We start from the raw sequence: 12466 nt of genomic DNA on the forward strand, positions 1-12466 counted from the left end.
CGGGCGGCCTCCGGTTCAATGTTGATTGTTTTCTTGTTTCCCGAACCGAGCCGATCCATCACGTGGGTCCCACGCCTCGCGTCCGAAAGCAAACGAGGTTCTGCGTCTTGTAAGACATAAAAACAATAAGCATGGATAGTATTTCGGGTGCGATCATACCAGCACTAATGCACCGGATCCTATCAGAACTCCGCAGTTAAGCGTGCTTGGGCGAGAGTAGTTCTAGGATGGGTGACCCCCTGGGAAGTCCTCGTGTTGCACCCCCTTTTTCGTTGCCCGTCTGCGTTTTTTTTATGTTTTAGGTGCGTTTTTTTTTTCTTTCTTGCTATATCCATGCTCGGGCGGCCTCCGGTTCAATGTTGATTGTTTTCTTGTTTCCCGAACCGAGCCGATCCATCACGTGGGTCCCACGCCTCGCGTCCGAAAGCAAACGAGGTTCTGCGTCTTGTAAGACATAAAAACAATAAGCATGGATAGTATTTCGGGTGCGATCATACCAGCACTAATGCACCGGATCCCATCAGAACTCCGCAGTTAAGCGTGCTTGGGCGAGAGTAGTACTAGGATGGGTGACCCCCTGGGAAGTCCTCGTGTTGCACCCCTTTTTCGTTGCCCGTCTGCGTTTTTTTTATGTTTTAGGTGCGTTTTTTTTTCTTTCTTGCTATATCCATGCTCGGGCGGCCTCCGGTTCAATGTTGATTGTTTTCTTGTTTCCCGAACCGAGCCGATCCATCACGTGGGTCCCACGCCTCGCGTCCGAAAGCAAACGAGGTTCTGCGTCTTGTAAGACATAAAAACAATAAGCATGGATAGTATTTCGGGTGCGATCATACCAGCACTAATGCACCGGATCCCATCAGAACTCCGCAGTTAAGCGTGCTTGGGCGAGAGTAGTACTAGGATGGGTGACCCCCTGGGAAGTCCTCGTGTTGCACCCCTTTTTCGTTGCCCGTCTGCGTTTTTTTTTATGTTTTAGGTGCGTTTTTTTTTCTTTCTTGCTATATCCATGCTCGGGCGGCCTCCGGTTCAATGTTGATTGTTTTCTTGTTTCCCGAACCGAGCCGATCCATCACGTGGGTCCCACGCCTCGCGTCCGAAAGCAAACGAGGTTCTGCGTCTTGTAAGACATAAAAACAATAAGCATGGATAGTATTTCGGGTGCGATCATACCAGCACTAATGCACCGGATCCCATCAGAACTCCGCAGTTAAGCGTGCTTGGGCGAGAGTAGTACTAGGATTGGTGACCCCCTGGGAAGTCCTCGTGTTGCACCCCCTTTTTCGTTGCCCGTCTGCGTTTTTTTCATGTTTTAGGTGCGTTTTTTTTCTTTCTTGCTATATCCATGCTCGGGCGGCCTCCGGTTCAATGTTGATTGTTTTCTTGTTTCCCGAACCGAGCCGATCCATCACGTGGGTCCCACGCCTCGCGTCCGAAAGCAAACGAGGTTCTGCGTCTTGTAAGACATAAAAACAATAAGCATGGATAGTATTTCGGGTGCGATCATACCAGCACTAATGCACCGGATCCCATCAGAAATCCGCAGTTAAGCGTGCTTGGGCGAGAGTAGTTCTAGGATGGGTGACCCCCTGGGAAGTCCTCGTGTTGCACCCCCTTTTTCGTTGCCCGTCTGCGTTTTTTTTATGTTTTAGGTGCGTTTTTTTTTTCTTTCTTGCTATATCCATGCTCGGGCGGCCTCCGGTTCAATGTTGATTGTTTTCTTGTTTCCCGAACCGAGCCGATCCATCACGTGGGTCCCACGCCTCGCGTCCGAAAGCAAACGAGGTTCTGCGTCTTGTAAGACATAAAAACAATAAGCATGGATAGTATTTCGGGTGCGATCATACCAGCACTAATGCACCGGATCCCATCAGAACTCCGCAGTTAAGCGTGCTTGGGCGAGAGTAGTACTAGGATGGGTGACCCCCTGGGAAGTCCTCGTGTTGCACCCCCTTTTTCGTTGCCCGTCTGCGTTTTTTTATGTTTTAGGTGCGTTTTTTTTTTTCTTTTTTGCTATATCCATGCTCGGGCGGCCACCGGTTCAATGTTGATTGTTTTCTTGTTTCCCGAACCGAGCCGATCCATCACGTGGGTCCCACGCCTCGCGTCCGAAAGCAAACGAGGTTCTGCGTCTTGTAAGACATAAAAACAATAAGCATGGATAGTATTTCGGGTGCGATCATACCAGCACTAATGCACCGGATCCCATCAGAACTCCGCAGTTAAGCGTGCTTGGGCGAGAGTAGTACTAGGATGGGTGACCCCCTGGGAAGTCCTCGTGTTGCATCCCCTTTTTCGTTGCCCGTCTGCGTTTTTTTTATGTTTTAGGTGCGTTTTTTTTTTCTTTCTTGCTATATCCATGCTCGGGCGGCATCCGGTTCAATGTTGATTGTTTTCTTGTTTCCCGAACCGAGCCGATTCATCACGTGGGTCCCACGCCTCGCGTCCGAAAGCAAACGAGGTTCTGCGTCTTGTAAGACATAAAAACAATAAGCATTGATAGTATTTCGGGTGCGATCATACCAGCACTAATGCACCGGATCCCATCAGAACTCCGCAGTTAAGCGTGCTTGGGCGAGAGTAGTACTAGGATTGGTGACCCCCTGGGAAGTCCTCGTGTTGCACCCCCTTTTTCGTTGCCCGTCTGCGTTTTTTTTTATGTTTTAGGTGCGTTTTTTTTCTTTCTTGCTATATCCATGCTCGGGCGGCCTCCGGTTCAATGTTGATTGTTTTCTTGTTTCCCGAACCGAGCCGATCCATCACGTGGGTCCCACGGCTCGCGTCCGAAAGCAAACGAGGTTCTGCGTCTTGTAAGACATAAAAACAATAAGCATGGATAGTATTTCGGGTGCGATCATACCAGCACTAATGCACCGGATCCCATCAGAACTCCGCAGTTAAGCGTGCTTGGGCGAGAGTAGTTCTAGGATGGGTGACCCCCTGGGAAGTCCTCGTGTTGCACCCCCTTTTTCGTTGCCCGTCTGCGTTTTTTTTATGTTTTAGGTGCGTTTTTTTTTTCTTTCTTGCTATATCCATGCTCGGGCGGCCTCCGGTTCAATGTTGATTGTTTTCTTGTTTCCCGAACCGAGCCGATCCATCACGTGGGTCCCACGCCTCGCGTCCGAAAGCAAACGAGGTTCTGCGTCTTGTAAGACATAAAAACAATAAGCATGGATAGTATTTCGGGTGCGATCATACCAGCACTAATGCATCGGATCCCATCAGAACTCCGCAGTTAAGCGTGCTTGGGCGAGAGTAGTACTAGGATGGGTGACCCCCTGGGAAGTCCTCGTGTTGCATCCCCTTTTTCGTTGCCCGTCTGCGTTTTTTTTATGTTTTAGGTGCGTTTTTTTTTTCTTTCTTGCTATATCCATGCTCGGGCGGCCTCCGGTTCAATGTTGATTGTTTTCTTCTTTCCCGAACCGAGCCGATCCATCACGTGGGTCCCACGCCTCGCGTCCGAAAGCAAACGAGGTTCTGCGTCTTGTAAGACATAAAAACAATAAGCATGGATAGTATTTCGGGTGCGATCATACCAGCACTAATGCACCGGATCCCATCAGAACTCCGCAGTTAAGCGTGCTTGGGCGAGAGTAGTACTAGGATGGGTGACCCCCTGGGAAGTCCTCGTGTTGCACCCCCTTTTTCGTTGCCCGTCTGCGTTTTTTTATGTTTTAGGTGCGTTTGTTTTTTTTTCTTTTTTGCTATATCCATGCTCGGGCGGCCACCGGTTCAATGTTGATTGTTTTCTTGTTTCCCGAACCGAGCCGATCCATCACGTGGGTCCCACGCCTCGCGTCCGAAAGCAAACGAGGTTCTGCGTCTTGTAAGACATAAAAACAATAAGCATGGATAGTATTTCGGGTGCGATCATACCAGCACTAATGCACCGGATCCCATCAGAACTCCGCAGTTAAGCGTGCTTGGGCGAGAGTAGTACTAGGATGGGTGACCCCCTAGGAAGTCCTCGTGTTGCACCCCATTTTTCGTTGCCCGTCTGCGTTTTTTTATGTTTTAGGTGCGTTTTTTTTTTCTTTCTTGCTATATCCATGCTCGGGCGGCCTCCGGTTCAATGTTGATTGTTTTCTTGTTTCCCGAACCGAGCCGATCCATCACGTGGGTCCCACGCCTCGCGTCCGAAAGCAAACGAGGTTCTGCGTCTTGTAAGACATAAAAACAATAAGCATGGATAGTATTTCGGGTGCGATCATACCAGCACTAATGCACCGGATCCCATCAGAACTCCGCAGTTAAGCGTGCTTGGGCGAGAGTAGTACTAGGATGGGTGACCCCCTGGGAAGTCCTCGTGTTGCACCCCGTTTTTCGTTGCCCATCTGCGTTTTTTTTATGTTTTAGGTGCGTTTGTTTTTTCTTTCTTGCTATATCCATGCTCGGGCGGCCTCCGGTTCAATGTTGATTGTTTTTTCTTGTTTCCCGAACCGAGCCGATCCATCACGTGGGTCCCACGCCTCGCGTCCGAAAGCAAACGAGGTTCTGCGTCTTGTAAGACATAAAAACAATAAGCATGGATAGTATTGCGGGTGCGATCATACCAGCACTAATGCACCGGATCCCATCAGAACTCCGCAGTTAAGCGTGCTTGGGCGAGAGTAGTACTAGGATGGGTGACCCCCCGGGAAGTCCTCGTGTTGCACCCCCTTTTTCGTTGCCCGTCTGCGTTTTTTTATGTTTTAGGTGCGTTTTTTTTTCTTTCTTGCTATATCCATGCTCGGGCGGCCTCCGGTTCAATGTTGATTGTTTTCTTGTTTCCCGAACCGAGCCGATCCATCACGTGGGTCCCACGCCTCGCGTCCGAAAGCAAACGAGGTTCTGCGTCTTGTAAGACATAAAAACAATAAGCATGGATAGTATTTCGGGTGCGATCATACCAGCACTAATGCACCGGATCCCATCAGAACTCCGCAGTTAAGCGTGCTTGGGCGAGAGTAGTACTAGGATGGGTGACCCCCCGGGAAGTCCTCGTGTTGCACCCCCTTTTTCGTTGCCCGTCTGCGTTTTTTTATGTTTTAGGTGCGTTTTTTTTTTCTTTCTTGGTATATCCATGCTCGGGCGGCCTCCGGTTCAATGTTGATTGTTTTCTTGTTTCCCGAACCGAGCCGATCCATCACGTGGGTCCCACGCCTCGCGTCCGAAAGCAAACGAGGTTCTGCGTCTTGTAAGACATAAAAACAATAAGCATGGATAGTATTTCGGGTGCGATCATACCAGCACTAATGCACCGGATCCCATCAGAACTCCGCAGTTAAGCGTGCTTGGGCGAGAGTAGTACTAGGATGGGTGACCCCCTGGGAAGTCCTCGTGTTGCACCCCCTTTTTCGTTGCCCGTCTGCGTTTTTTTTATGTTTTAGGTGCGTTTTTTTTTTCTTTCTTGCTATATCCATGCTCGGGCGGCCTCCGGTTCAATGTTGATTGTTTTCTTGTTTCCCGAACCGAGCCGATCCATCACGTGGGTCCCACGCCTCGCGTCCGAAAGCAAACGAGGTTCTGCGTCTTGTAAGACATAAAAACAATAAGCATGGATAGTATTTCGGGTGCGATCATACCAGCACTAATGCATCGGATCCCATCAGAACTCCGCAGTTAAGCGTGCTTGGGCGAGAGTAGTACTAGGATGGGTGACCCCCTGGGAAGTCCTCGTGTTGCATCCCCTTTTTCGTTGCCCGTCTGCGTTTTTTTTATGTTTTAGGTGCGTTTTTTTTTTCTTTCTTGCTATATCCATGCTCGGGCGGCCTCCGGTTCAATGTTGATTGTTTTCTTCTTTCCCGAACCGAGCCGATCCATCACGTGGGTCCCACGCCTCGCGTCCGAAAGCAAACGAGGTTCTGCGTCTTGTAAGACATAAAAACAATAAGCATGGATAGTATTTCGGGTGCGATCATACCAGCACTAATGCACCGGATCCCATCAGAACTCCGCAGTTAAGCGTGCTTGGGCGAGAGTAGTACTAGGATGGGTGACCCCCTGGGAAGTCCTCGTGTTGCACCCCCTTTTTCGTTGCCCGTCTGCGTTTTTTTATGTTTTAGGTGCGTTTTTTTTTTTTCTTTTTTGCTATATCCATGCTCGGGCGGCCACCGGTTCAATGTTGATTGTTTTCTTGTTTCCCGAACCGAGCCGATCCATCACGTGGGTCCCACGCCTCGCGTCCGAAAGCAAACGAGGTTCTGCGTCTTGTAAGACATAAAAACAATAAGCATGGATAGTATTTCGGGTGCGATCATACCAGCACTAATGCACCGGATCCCATCAGAACTCCGCAGTTAAGCGTGCTTGGGCGAGAGTAGTACTAGGATGGGTGACCCCCTGGGAAGTCCTCGTGTTGCATCCCCTTTTTCGTTGCCCGTCTGCGTTTTTTTTATGTTTTAGGTGCGTTTTTTTTTTCTTTCTTGCTATATCCATGCTCGGGCGGCATCCGGTTCAATGTTGATTGTTTTCTTGTTTCCCGAACCGAGCCGATTCATCACGTGGGTCCCACGCCTCGCGTCCGAAAGCAAACGAGGTTCTGCGTCTTGTAAGACATAAAAACAATAAGCATTGATAGTATTTCGGGTGCGATCATACCAGCACTAATGCACCGGATCCCATCAGAACTCCGCAGTTAAGCGTGCTTGGGCGAGAGTAGTACTAGGATTGGTGACCCCCTGGGAAGTCCTCGTGTTGCACCCCCTTTTTCGTTGCCCGTCTGCGTTTTTTTTTATGTTTTAGGTGCGTTTTTTTTCTTTCTTGCTATATCCATGCTCGGGCGGCCTCCGGTTCAATGTTGATTGTTTTCTTGTTTCCCGAACCGAGCCGATCCATCACGTGGGTCCCACGCCTCGCGTCCGAAAGCAAACGAGGTTCTGCGTCTTGTAAGACATAAAAACAATAAGCATGGATAGTATTTCGGGTGCGATCATACCAGCACTAATGCACCGGATCCCATCAGAACTCCGCAGTTAAGCGTGCTTGGGCGAGAGTAGTTCTAGGATGGGTGACCCCCTGGGAAGTCCTCGTGTTGCACCCCCTTTTTCGTTGCCCGTCTGCGTTTTTTTTATGTTTTAGGTGCGTTTTTTTTTTCTTTCTTGCTATATCCATGCTCGGGCGGCCTCCGGTTCAATGTTGATTGTTTTCTTGTTTCCCGAACCGAGCCGATCCATCACGTGGGTCCCACGCCTCGCGTCCGAAAGCAAACGAGGTTCTGCGTCTTGTAAGACATAAAAACAATAAGCATGGATAGTATTTCGGGTGCGATCATACCAGCACTAATGCATCGGATCCCATCAGAACTCCGCAGTTAAGCGTGCTTGGGCGTGAGTAGTACTAGGATGGGTGACCCCCTGGGAAGTCCTCGTGTTGCATCCCCTTTTTCGTTGCCCGTCTGCGTTTTTTTTATGTTTTAGGTGCGTTTTTTTTTTCTTTCTTGCTATATCCATGCTCGGGCGGCCTCCGGTTCAATGTTGATTGTTTTCTTCTTTCCCGAACCGAGCCGATCCATCACGTGGGTCCCACGCCTCGCGTCCGAAAGCAAACGAGGTTCTGCGTCTTGTAAGACATAAAAACAATAAGCATGGATAGTATTTCGGGTGCGATCATACCAGCACTAATGCACCGGATCCCATCAGAACTCCGCAGTTAAGCGTGCTTGGGCGAGAGTAGTACTAGGATGGGTGACCCCCTGGGAAGTCCTCGTGTTGCACCCCCTTTTTCGTTGCCCGTCTGCGTTTTTTTATGTTTTAGGTGCGTTTGTTTTTTTTTCTTTTTTGCTATATCCATGCTCGGGCGGCCACCGGTTCAATGTTGATTGTTTTCTTGTTTCCCGAACCGAGCCGATCCATCACGTGGGTCCCACGCCTCGCGTCCGAAAGCAAACGAGGTTCTGCGTCTTGTAAGACATAAAAACAATAAGCATGGATAGTATTTCGGGTGCGATCATACCAGCACTAATGCATCGGATCCCATCAGAACTCCGCAGTTAAGCGTGCTTGGGCGAGAGTAGTACTAGGATGGGTGACCCCCTGGGAAGTCCTCGTGTTGCATCCCCTTTTTCGTTGCCCGTCTGCGTTTTTTTTATGTTTTAGGTGCGTTTTTTTTTTCTTTCTTGCTATATCCATGCTCGGGCGGCCTCCGGTTCAATGTTGATTGTTTTCTTCTTTCCCGAACCGAGCCGATCCATCACGTGGGTCCCACGCCTCGCGTCCGAAAGCAAACGAGGTTCTGCGTCTTGTAAGACATAAAAACAATAAGCATGGATAGTATTTCGGGTGCGATCATACCAGCACTAATGCACCGGATCCCATCAGAACTCCGCAGTTAAGCGTGCTTGGGCGAGAGTAGTACTAGGATGGGTGACCCCCTGGGAAGTCCTCGTGTTGCACCCCCTTTTTCGTTGCCCGTCTGCGTTTTTTTATGTTTTAGGTGCGTTTTTTTTTTTTCTTTTTTGCTATATCCATGCTCGGGCGGCCACCGGTTCAATGTTGATTGTTTTCTTGTTTCCCGAACCGAGCCGATCCATCACGTGGGTCCCACGCCTCGCGTCCGAAAGCAAACGAGGTTCTGCGTCTTGTAAGACATAAAAACAATAAGCATGGATAGTATTTCGGGTGCGATCATACCAGCACTAATGCACCGGATCCCATCAGAACTCCGCAGTTAAGCGTGCTTGGGCGAGAGTAGTACTAGGATGGGTGACCCCCTGGGAAGTCCTCGTGTTGCATCCCCTTTTTCGTTGCCCGTCTGCGTTTTTTTTATGTTTTAGGTGCGTTTTTTTTTTCTTTCTTGCTATATCCATGCTCGGGCGGCATCCGGTTCAATGTTGATTGTTTTCTTGTTTCCCGAACCGAGCCGATTCATCACGTGGGTCCCACGCCTCGCGTCCGAAAGCAAACGAGGTTCTGCGTCTTGTAAGACATAAAAACAATAAGCATTGATAGTATTTCGGGTGCGATCATACCAGCACTAATGCACCGGATCCCATCAGAACTCCGCAGTTAAGCGTGCTTGGGCGAGAGTAGTACTAGGATTGGTGACCCCCTGGGAAGTCCTCGTGTTGCACCCCCTTTTTCGTTGCCCGTCTGCGTTTTTTTTTATGTTTTAGGTGCGTTTTTTTTCTTTCTTGCTATATCCATGCTCGGGCGGCCTCCGGTTCAATGTTGATTGTTTTCTTGTTTCCCGAACCGAGCCGATCCATCACGTGGGTCCCACGCCTCGCGTCCGAAAGCAAACGAGGTTCTGCGTCTTGTAAGACATAAAAACAATAAGCATGGATAGTATTTCGGGTGCGATCATACCAGCACTAATGCACCGGATCCCATCAGAACTCCGCAGTTAAGCGTGCTTGGGCGAGAGTAGTTCTAGGATGGGTGACCCCCTGGGAAGTCCTCGTGTTGCACCCCCTTTTTCGTTGCCCGTCTGCGTTTTTTTTATGTTTTAGGTGCGTTTTTTTTTTTCTTTCTTGCTATATCCATGCTCGGGCGGCCTCCGGTTCAATGTTGATTGTTTTCTTGTTTCCCGAACCGAGCCGATCCATCACGTGGGTCCCACGCCTCGCGTCCGAAAGCAAACGAGGTTCTGCGTCTTGTAAGACATAAAAACAATAAGCATGGATAGTATTTCGGGTGCGATCATACCAGCACTAATGCATCGGATCCCATCAGAACTCCGCAGTTAAGCGTGCTTGGGCGAGAGTAGTACTAGGATGGGTGACCCCCTGGGAAGTCCTCGTGTTGCATCCCCTTTTTCGTTGCCCGTCTGCGTTTTTTTTATGTTTTAGGTGCGTTTTTTTTTTCTTTCTTGCTATATCCATGCTCGGGCGGCCTCCGGTTCAATGTTGATTGTTTTCTTCTTTCCCGAACCGAGCCGATCCATCACGTGGGTCCCACGCCTCGCGTCCGAAAGCAAACGAGGTTCTGCGTCTTGTAAGACATAAAAACAATAAGCATGGATAGTATTTCGGGTGCGATCATACCAGCACTAATGCACCGGATCCCATCAGAACTCCGCAGTTAAGCGTGCTTGGGCGAGAGTAGTACTAGGATGGGTGACCCCCTGGGAAGTCCTCGTGTTGCACCCCCTTTTTCGTTGCCCGTCTGCGTTTTTTTATGTTTTAGGTGCGTTTGTTTTTTTTTCTTTTTTGCTATATCCATGCTCGGGCGGCCACCGGTTCAATGTTGATTGTTTTCTTGTTTCCCGAACCGAGCCGATCCATCACGTGGGTCCCACGCCTCGCGTCCGAAAGCAAACGAGGTTCTGCGTCTTGTAAGACATAAAAACAATAAGCATGGATAGTATTTCGGGTGCGATCATACCAGCACTAATGCACCGGATCCCATCAGAACTCCGCAGTTAAGCGTGCTTGGGCGAGAGTAGTACTAGGATGGGTGACCCCCTAGGAAGTCCTCGTGTTGCACCCCATTTTTCGTTGCCCGTCTGCGTTTTTTTATGTTTTAGGTGCGTTTTTTTTTTCTTTCTTGCTATATCCATGCTCGGGCGGCCTCCGGTTCAATGTTGATTGTTTTCTTGTTTCCCGAACCGAGCCGATCCATCACGTGGGTCCCACGCCTCGCGTCCGAAAGCAAACGAGGTTCTGCGTCTTGTAAGACATAAAAACAATAAGCATGGATAGTATTTCGGGTGCGATCATACCAGCACTAATGCACCGGATCCCATCAGAACTCCGCAGTTAAGCGTGCTTGGGCGAGAGTAGTACTAGGATGGGTGACCCCCTGGGAAGTCCTCGTGTTGCACCCCGTTTTTCGTTGCCCATCTGCGTTTTTTTTATGTTTTAGGTGCGTTTGTTTTTTCTTTCTTGCTATATCCATGCTCGGGCGGCCTCCGGTTCAATGTTGATTGTTTTTTCTTGTTTCCCGAACCGAGCCGATCCATCACGTGGGTCCCACGCCTCGCGTCCGAAAGCAAACGAGGTTCTGCGTCTTGTAAGACATAAAAACAATAAGCATGGATAGTATTTCGGGTGCGATCATACCAGCACTAATGCACCGGATCCCATCAGAACTCCGCAGTTAAGCGTGCTTGGGCGAGAGTAGTACTAGGATGGGTGACCCCCCGGGAAGTCCTCGTGTTGCACCCCCTTTTTCGTTGCCCGTCTGCGTTTTTTTATGTTTTAGGTGCGTTTTTTTTCTTTCTTGCTATATCCATGCTCGGGCGGCCTCCGGTTCAATGTTGATTGTTTTCTTGTTTCCCGAACCGAGCCGATCCATCACGTGGGTCCCACGCCTCGCGTCCGAAAGCAAACGAGGTTCTGCGTCTTGTAAGACATAAAAACAATAAGCATGGATAGTATTTCGGGTGCGATCATACCAGCACTAATGCACCGGATCCCATCAGAACTCCGCAGTTAAGCGTGCTTGGGCGAGAGTAGTACTAGGATGGGTGACCCCCCGGGAAGTCCTCGTGTTGCACCCCCTTTTTCGTTGCCCGTCTGCGTTTTTTTATGTTTTAGGTGCGTTTTTTTTTCTTTCTTGGTATATCCATGCTCGGGCGGCCTCCGGTTCAATGTTGATTGTTTTCTTGTTTCCCGAACCGAGCCGATCCATCACGTGGGTCCCACGCCTCGCGTCCGAAAGCAAACGAGGTTCTGCGTCTTGTAAGACATAAAAACAATAAGCATGGATAGTATTTCGGGTGCGATCATACCAGCACTATTGCACCGGATCCCATCAGAACTCCGCAGTTAAGCGTGCTTGGGCGAGAGTAGTACTAGGATGGGTGACCCCCTGGGAAGTCCTCGTGTTGCACCCCGTTTTTCGTTGCCCATCTGCGTTTTTTTTATGTTTGAGGTGCGTTTGTTTTTTCTTTCTTGCTATATCCATGCTCGGGCGGCCTCCGGTTCAATGTTGATTGTTTTTTCTTGTTTCCCGAACCGAGCCGATCCATCACGTGGGTCCCACGCCTCGCGTCCGAAAGCAAACGAGGTTCTGCGTCTTGTAAGACATAAAAACAATAAGCATGGATAGTATTTCGGGTGCGATCATACCAGCACTAATGCACCGGATCCCATCAGAACTCCGCAGTTAAGCGTGCTTGGGCGAGAGTAGTACTAGGATGGGTGACCCCCCGGGAAGTCCTCGTGTTGCACCCCCTTTTTCGTTGCCCGTCTGCGTTTTTTTATGTTTTAGGTGCGTTTTTTTTTCTTTCTTGCTATATCCATGCTCGGGCGGCCTCCGGTTCAATGTTGATTGTTTTCTTGTTTCCCGAACCGAGCCGATCCATCACGTGGGTCCCACGCCTCGCGTCCGAAAGCAAACGAGGTTCTGCGTCTTGTAAGACATAAAAACAATAAGCATGGATAGTATTTCGGGTGCGATCATACCAGCACTAATGCACCGGATCCCATCAGAACTCCGCAGTTAAGCGTGCTTGGGCGAGAGTAGTACTAGGATGGGTGACCCCCCGGGAAGTCCTCGTGTTGCACCCCCTTTTTCGTTGCCCGTCTGCGTTTTTTTATGTTTTAGGT

General features: G+C 49.6%; 37 non-coding genes across 37 annotated transcripts; all 37 read left to right on the top strand.

The window, feature by feature from the left end:
• The first annotated feature begins 145 nt into the window (after positions 1-145).
• Positions 146-264, top strand: LOC145026870 (5S ribosomal RNA). The gene has a single exon (XR_013674822.1). It is a non-coding gene; the product is annotated as a 5S ribosomal RNA (ribosomal RNA).
• Positions 265-483: 219 nt separating this feature from the next.
• On the top strand, positions 484-602 carry LOC145027810 (5S ribosomal RNA). The gene has a single exon (XR_013675574.1). It is a non-coding gene; the product is annotated as a 5S ribosomal RNA (ribosomal RNA).
• Positions 603-819: 217 nt separating this feature from the next.
• LOC145027811 (5S ribosomal RNA) lies at positions 820-938 on the top strand. The gene has a single exon (XR_013675575.1). It is a non-coding gene; the product is annotated as a 5S ribosomal RNA (ribosomal RNA).
• Positions 939-1156: 218 nt separating this feature from the next.
• Positions 1157-1275, top strand: LOC145026553 (5S ribosomal RNA). Its single transcript, XR_013674519.1, has one exon. It is a non-coding gene; the product is annotated as a 5S ribosomal RNA (ribosomal RNA).
• Positions 1276-1492: 217 nt separating this feature from the next.
• Positions 1493-1611, top strand: LOC145026886 (5S ribosomal RNA). Its single transcript, XR_013674838.1, has one exon. It is a non-coding gene; the product is annotated as a 5S ribosomal RNA (ribosomal RNA).
• Positions 1612-1830: 219 nt separating this feature from the next.
• Positions 1831-1949, top strand: LOC145027812 (5S ribosomal RNA). Its single transcript, XR_013675576.1, has one exon. It is a non-coding gene; the product is annotated as a 5S ribosomal RNA (ribosomal RNA).
• A 219-nt stretch (positions 1950-2168) lies between these two features.
• Positions 2169-2287, top strand: LOC145025243 (5S ribosomal RNA). Its single transcript, XR_013673272.1, has one exon. It is a non-coding gene; the product is annotated as a 5S ribosomal RNA (ribosomal RNA).
• A 219-nt stretch (positions 2288-2506) lies between these two features.
• On the top strand, positions 2507-2625 carry LOC145026554 (5S ribosomal RNA). The gene has a single exon (XR_013674520.1). It is a non-coding gene; the product is annotated as a 5S ribosomal RNA (ribosomal RNA).
• Positions 2626-2843: 218 nt separating this feature from the next.
• On the top strand, positions 2844-2962 carry LOC145026102 (5S ribosomal RNA). The gene has a single exon (XR_013674096.1). It is a non-coding gene; the product is annotated as a 5S ribosomal RNA (ribosomal RNA).
• Positions 2963-3181: 219 nt separating this feature from the next.
• LOC145026185 (5S ribosomal RNA) lies at positions 3182-3300 on the top strand. Its single transcript, XR_013674173.1, has one exon. It is a non-coding gene; the product is annotated as a 5S ribosomal RNA (ribosomal RNA).
• A 219-nt stretch (positions 3301-3519) lies between these two features.
• LOC145027813 (5S ribosomal RNA) lies at positions 3520-3638 on the top strand. Its single transcript, XR_013675577.1, has one exon. It is a non-coding gene; the product is annotated as a 5S ribosomal RNA (ribosomal RNA).
• Positions 3639-3859: 221 nt separating this feature from the next.
• Positions 3860-3978, top strand: LOC145025545 (5S ribosomal RNA). The gene has a single exon (XR_013673557.1). It is a non-coding gene; the product is annotated as a 5S ribosomal RNA (ribosomal RNA).
• A 218-nt stretch (positions 3979-4196) lies between these two features.
• LOC145027814 (5S ribosomal RNA) lies at positions 4197-4315 on the top strand. Its single transcript, XR_013675579.1, has one exon. It is a non-coding gene; the product is annotated as a 5S ribosomal RNA (ribosomal RNA).
• A 221-nt stretch (positions 4316-4536) lies between these two features.
• On the top strand, positions 4537-4655 carry LOC145023586 (5S ribosomal RNA). The gene has a single exon (XR_013671669.1). It is a non-coding gene; the product is annotated as a 5S ribosomal RNA (ribosomal RNA).
• Positions 4656-4872: 217 nt separating this feature from the next.
• LOC145023597 (5S ribosomal RNA) lies at positions 4873-4991 on the top strand. Its single transcript, XR_013671680.1, has one exon. It is a non-coding gene; the product is annotated as a 5S ribosomal RNA (ribosomal RNA).
• Positions 4992-5209: 218 nt separating this feature from the next.
• LOC145027816 (5S ribosomal RNA) lies at positions 5210-5328 on the top strand. The gene has a single exon (XR_013675581.1). It is a non-coding gene; the product is annotated as a 5S ribosomal RNA (ribosomal RNA).
• A 219-nt stretch (positions 5329-5547) lies between these two features.
• Positions 5548-5666, top strand: LOC145026186 (5S ribosomal RNA). The gene has a single exon (XR_013674174.1). It is a non-coding gene; the product is annotated as a 5S ribosomal RNA (ribosomal RNA).
• A 219-nt stretch (positions 5667-5885) lies between these two features.
• Positions 5886-6004, top strand: LOC145027817 (5S ribosomal RNA). The gene has a single exon (XR_013675582.1). It is a non-coding gene; the product is annotated as a 5S ribosomal RNA (ribosomal RNA).
• A 220-nt stretch (positions 6005-6224) lies between these two features.
• Positions 6225-6343, top strand: LOC145025254 (5S ribosomal RNA). Its single transcript, XR_013673281.1, has one exon. It is a non-coding gene; the product is annotated as a 5S ribosomal RNA (ribosomal RNA).
• A 219-nt stretch (positions 6344-6562) lies between these two features.
• On the top strand, positions 6563-6681 carry LOC145026555 (5S ribosomal RNA). The gene has a single exon (XR_013674521.1). It is a non-coding gene; the product is annotated as a 5S ribosomal RNA (ribosomal RNA).
• A 218-nt stretch (positions 6682-6899) lies between these two features.
• LOC145026104 (5S ribosomal RNA) lies at positions 6900-7018 on the top strand. The gene has a single exon (XR_013674098.1). It is a non-coding gene; the product is annotated as a 5S ribosomal RNA (ribosomal RNA).
• A 219-nt stretch (positions 7019-7237) lies between these two features.
• On the top strand, positions 7238-7356 carry LOC145026348 (5S ribosomal RNA). Its single transcript, XR_013674326.1, has one exon. It is a non-coding gene; the product is annotated as a 5S ribosomal RNA (ribosomal RNA).
• A 219-nt stretch (positions 7357-7575) lies between these two features.
• On the top strand, positions 7576-7694 carry LOC145027818 (5S ribosomal RNA). The gene has a single exon (XR_013675583.1). It is a non-coding gene; the product is annotated as a 5S ribosomal RNA (ribosomal RNA).
• A 221-nt stretch (positions 7695-7915) lies between these two features.
• Positions 7916-8034, top strand: LOC145026187 (5S ribosomal RNA). The gene has a single exon (XR_013674175.1). It is a non-coding gene; the product is annotated as a 5S ribosomal RNA (ribosomal RNA).
• A 219-nt stretch (positions 8035-8253) lies between these two features.
• On the top strand, positions 8254-8372 carry LOC145027819 (5S ribosomal RNA). Its single transcript, XR_013675584.1, has one exon. It is a non-coding gene; the product is annotated as a 5S ribosomal RNA (ribosomal RNA).
• A 220-nt stretch (positions 8373-8592) lies between these two features.
• Positions 8593-8711, top strand: LOC145025265 (5S ribosomal RNA). Its single transcript, XR_013673292.1, has one exon. It is a non-coding gene; the product is annotated as a 5S ribosomal RNA (ribosomal RNA).
• A 219-nt stretch (positions 8712-8930) lies between these two features.
• LOC145026556 (5S ribosomal RNA) lies at positions 8931-9049 on the top strand. The gene has a single exon (XR_013674522.1). It is a non-coding gene; the product is annotated as a 5S ribosomal RNA (ribosomal RNA).
• A 218-nt stretch (positions 9050-9267) lies between these two features.
• LOC145026105 (5S ribosomal RNA) lies at positions 9268-9386 on the top strand. Its single transcript, XR_013674099.1, has one exon. It is a non-coding gene; the product is annotated as a 5S ribosomal RNA (ribosomal RNA).
• A 220-nt stretch (positions 9387-9606) lies between these two features.
• On the top strand, positions 9607-9725 carry LOC145026188 (5S ribosomal RNA). Its single transcript, XR_013674176.1, has one exon. It is a non-coding gene; the product is annotated as a 5S ribosomal RNA (ribosomal RNA).
• Positions 9726-9944: 219 nt separating this feature from the next.
• Positions 9945-10063, top strand: LOC145027821 (5S ribosomal RNA). The gene has a single exon (XR_013675585.1). It is a non-coding gene; the product is annotated as a 5S ribosomal RNA (ribosomal RNA).
• A 221-nt stretch (positions 10064-10284) lies between these two features.
• LOC145025546 (5S ribosomal RNA) lies at positions 10285-10403 on the top strand. The gene has a single exon (XR_013673558.1). It is a non-coding gene; the product is annotated as a 5S ribosomal RNA (ribosomal RNA).
• A 218-nt stretch (positions 10404-10621) lies between these two features.
• Positions 10622-10740, top strand: LOC145027822 (5S ribosomal RNA). Its single transcript, XR_013675586.1, has one exon. It is a non-coding gene; the product is annotated as a 5S ribosomal RNA (ribosomal RNA).
• A 221-nt stretch (positions 10741-10961) lies between these two features.
• On the top strand, positions 10962-11080 carry LOC145023608 (5S ribosomal RNA). Its single transcript, XR_013671691.1, has one exon. It is a non-coding gene; the product is annotated as a 5S ribosomal RNA (ribosomal RNA).
• Positions 11081-11296: 216 nt separating this feature from the next.
• LOC145023619 (5S ribosomal RNA) lies at positions 11297-11415 on the top strand. The gene has a single exon (XR_013671702.1). It is a non-coding gene; the product is annotated as a 5S ribosomal RNA (ribosomal RNA).
• Positions 11416-11632: 217 nt separating this feature from the next.
• On the top strand, positions 11633-11751 carry LOC145023332 (5S ribosomal RNA). Its single transcript, XR_013671429.1, has one exon. It is a non-coding gene; the product is annotated as a 5S ribosomal RNA (ribosomal RNA).
• Positions 11752-11972: 221 nt separating this feature from the next.
• LOC145023630 (5S ribosomal RNA) lies at positions 11973-12091 on the top strand. The gene has a single exon (XR_013671713.1). It is a non-coding gene; the product is annotated as a 5S ribosomal RNA (ribosomal RNA).
• Positions 12092-12308: 217 nt separating this feature from the next.
• On the top strand, positions 12309-12427 carry LOC145023641 (5S ribosomal RNA). The gene has a single exon (XR_013671724.1). It is a non-coding gene; the product is annotated as a 5S ribosomal RNA (ribosomal RNA).
• The last annotated feature ends 39 nt before the right edge of the window (positions 12428-12466 follow it).

The sequence above is a fragment of the Lactuca saligna genome, chromosome 1 (assembly GCF_052625555.1).
Source record: "Lactuca saligna cultivar CGN05327 chromosome 1, ASM5262555v1, whole genome shotgun sequence".
NCBI lineage: Eukaryota > Viridiplantae > Streptophyta > Magnoliopsida > Asterales > Asteraceae > Lactuca > Lactuca saligna.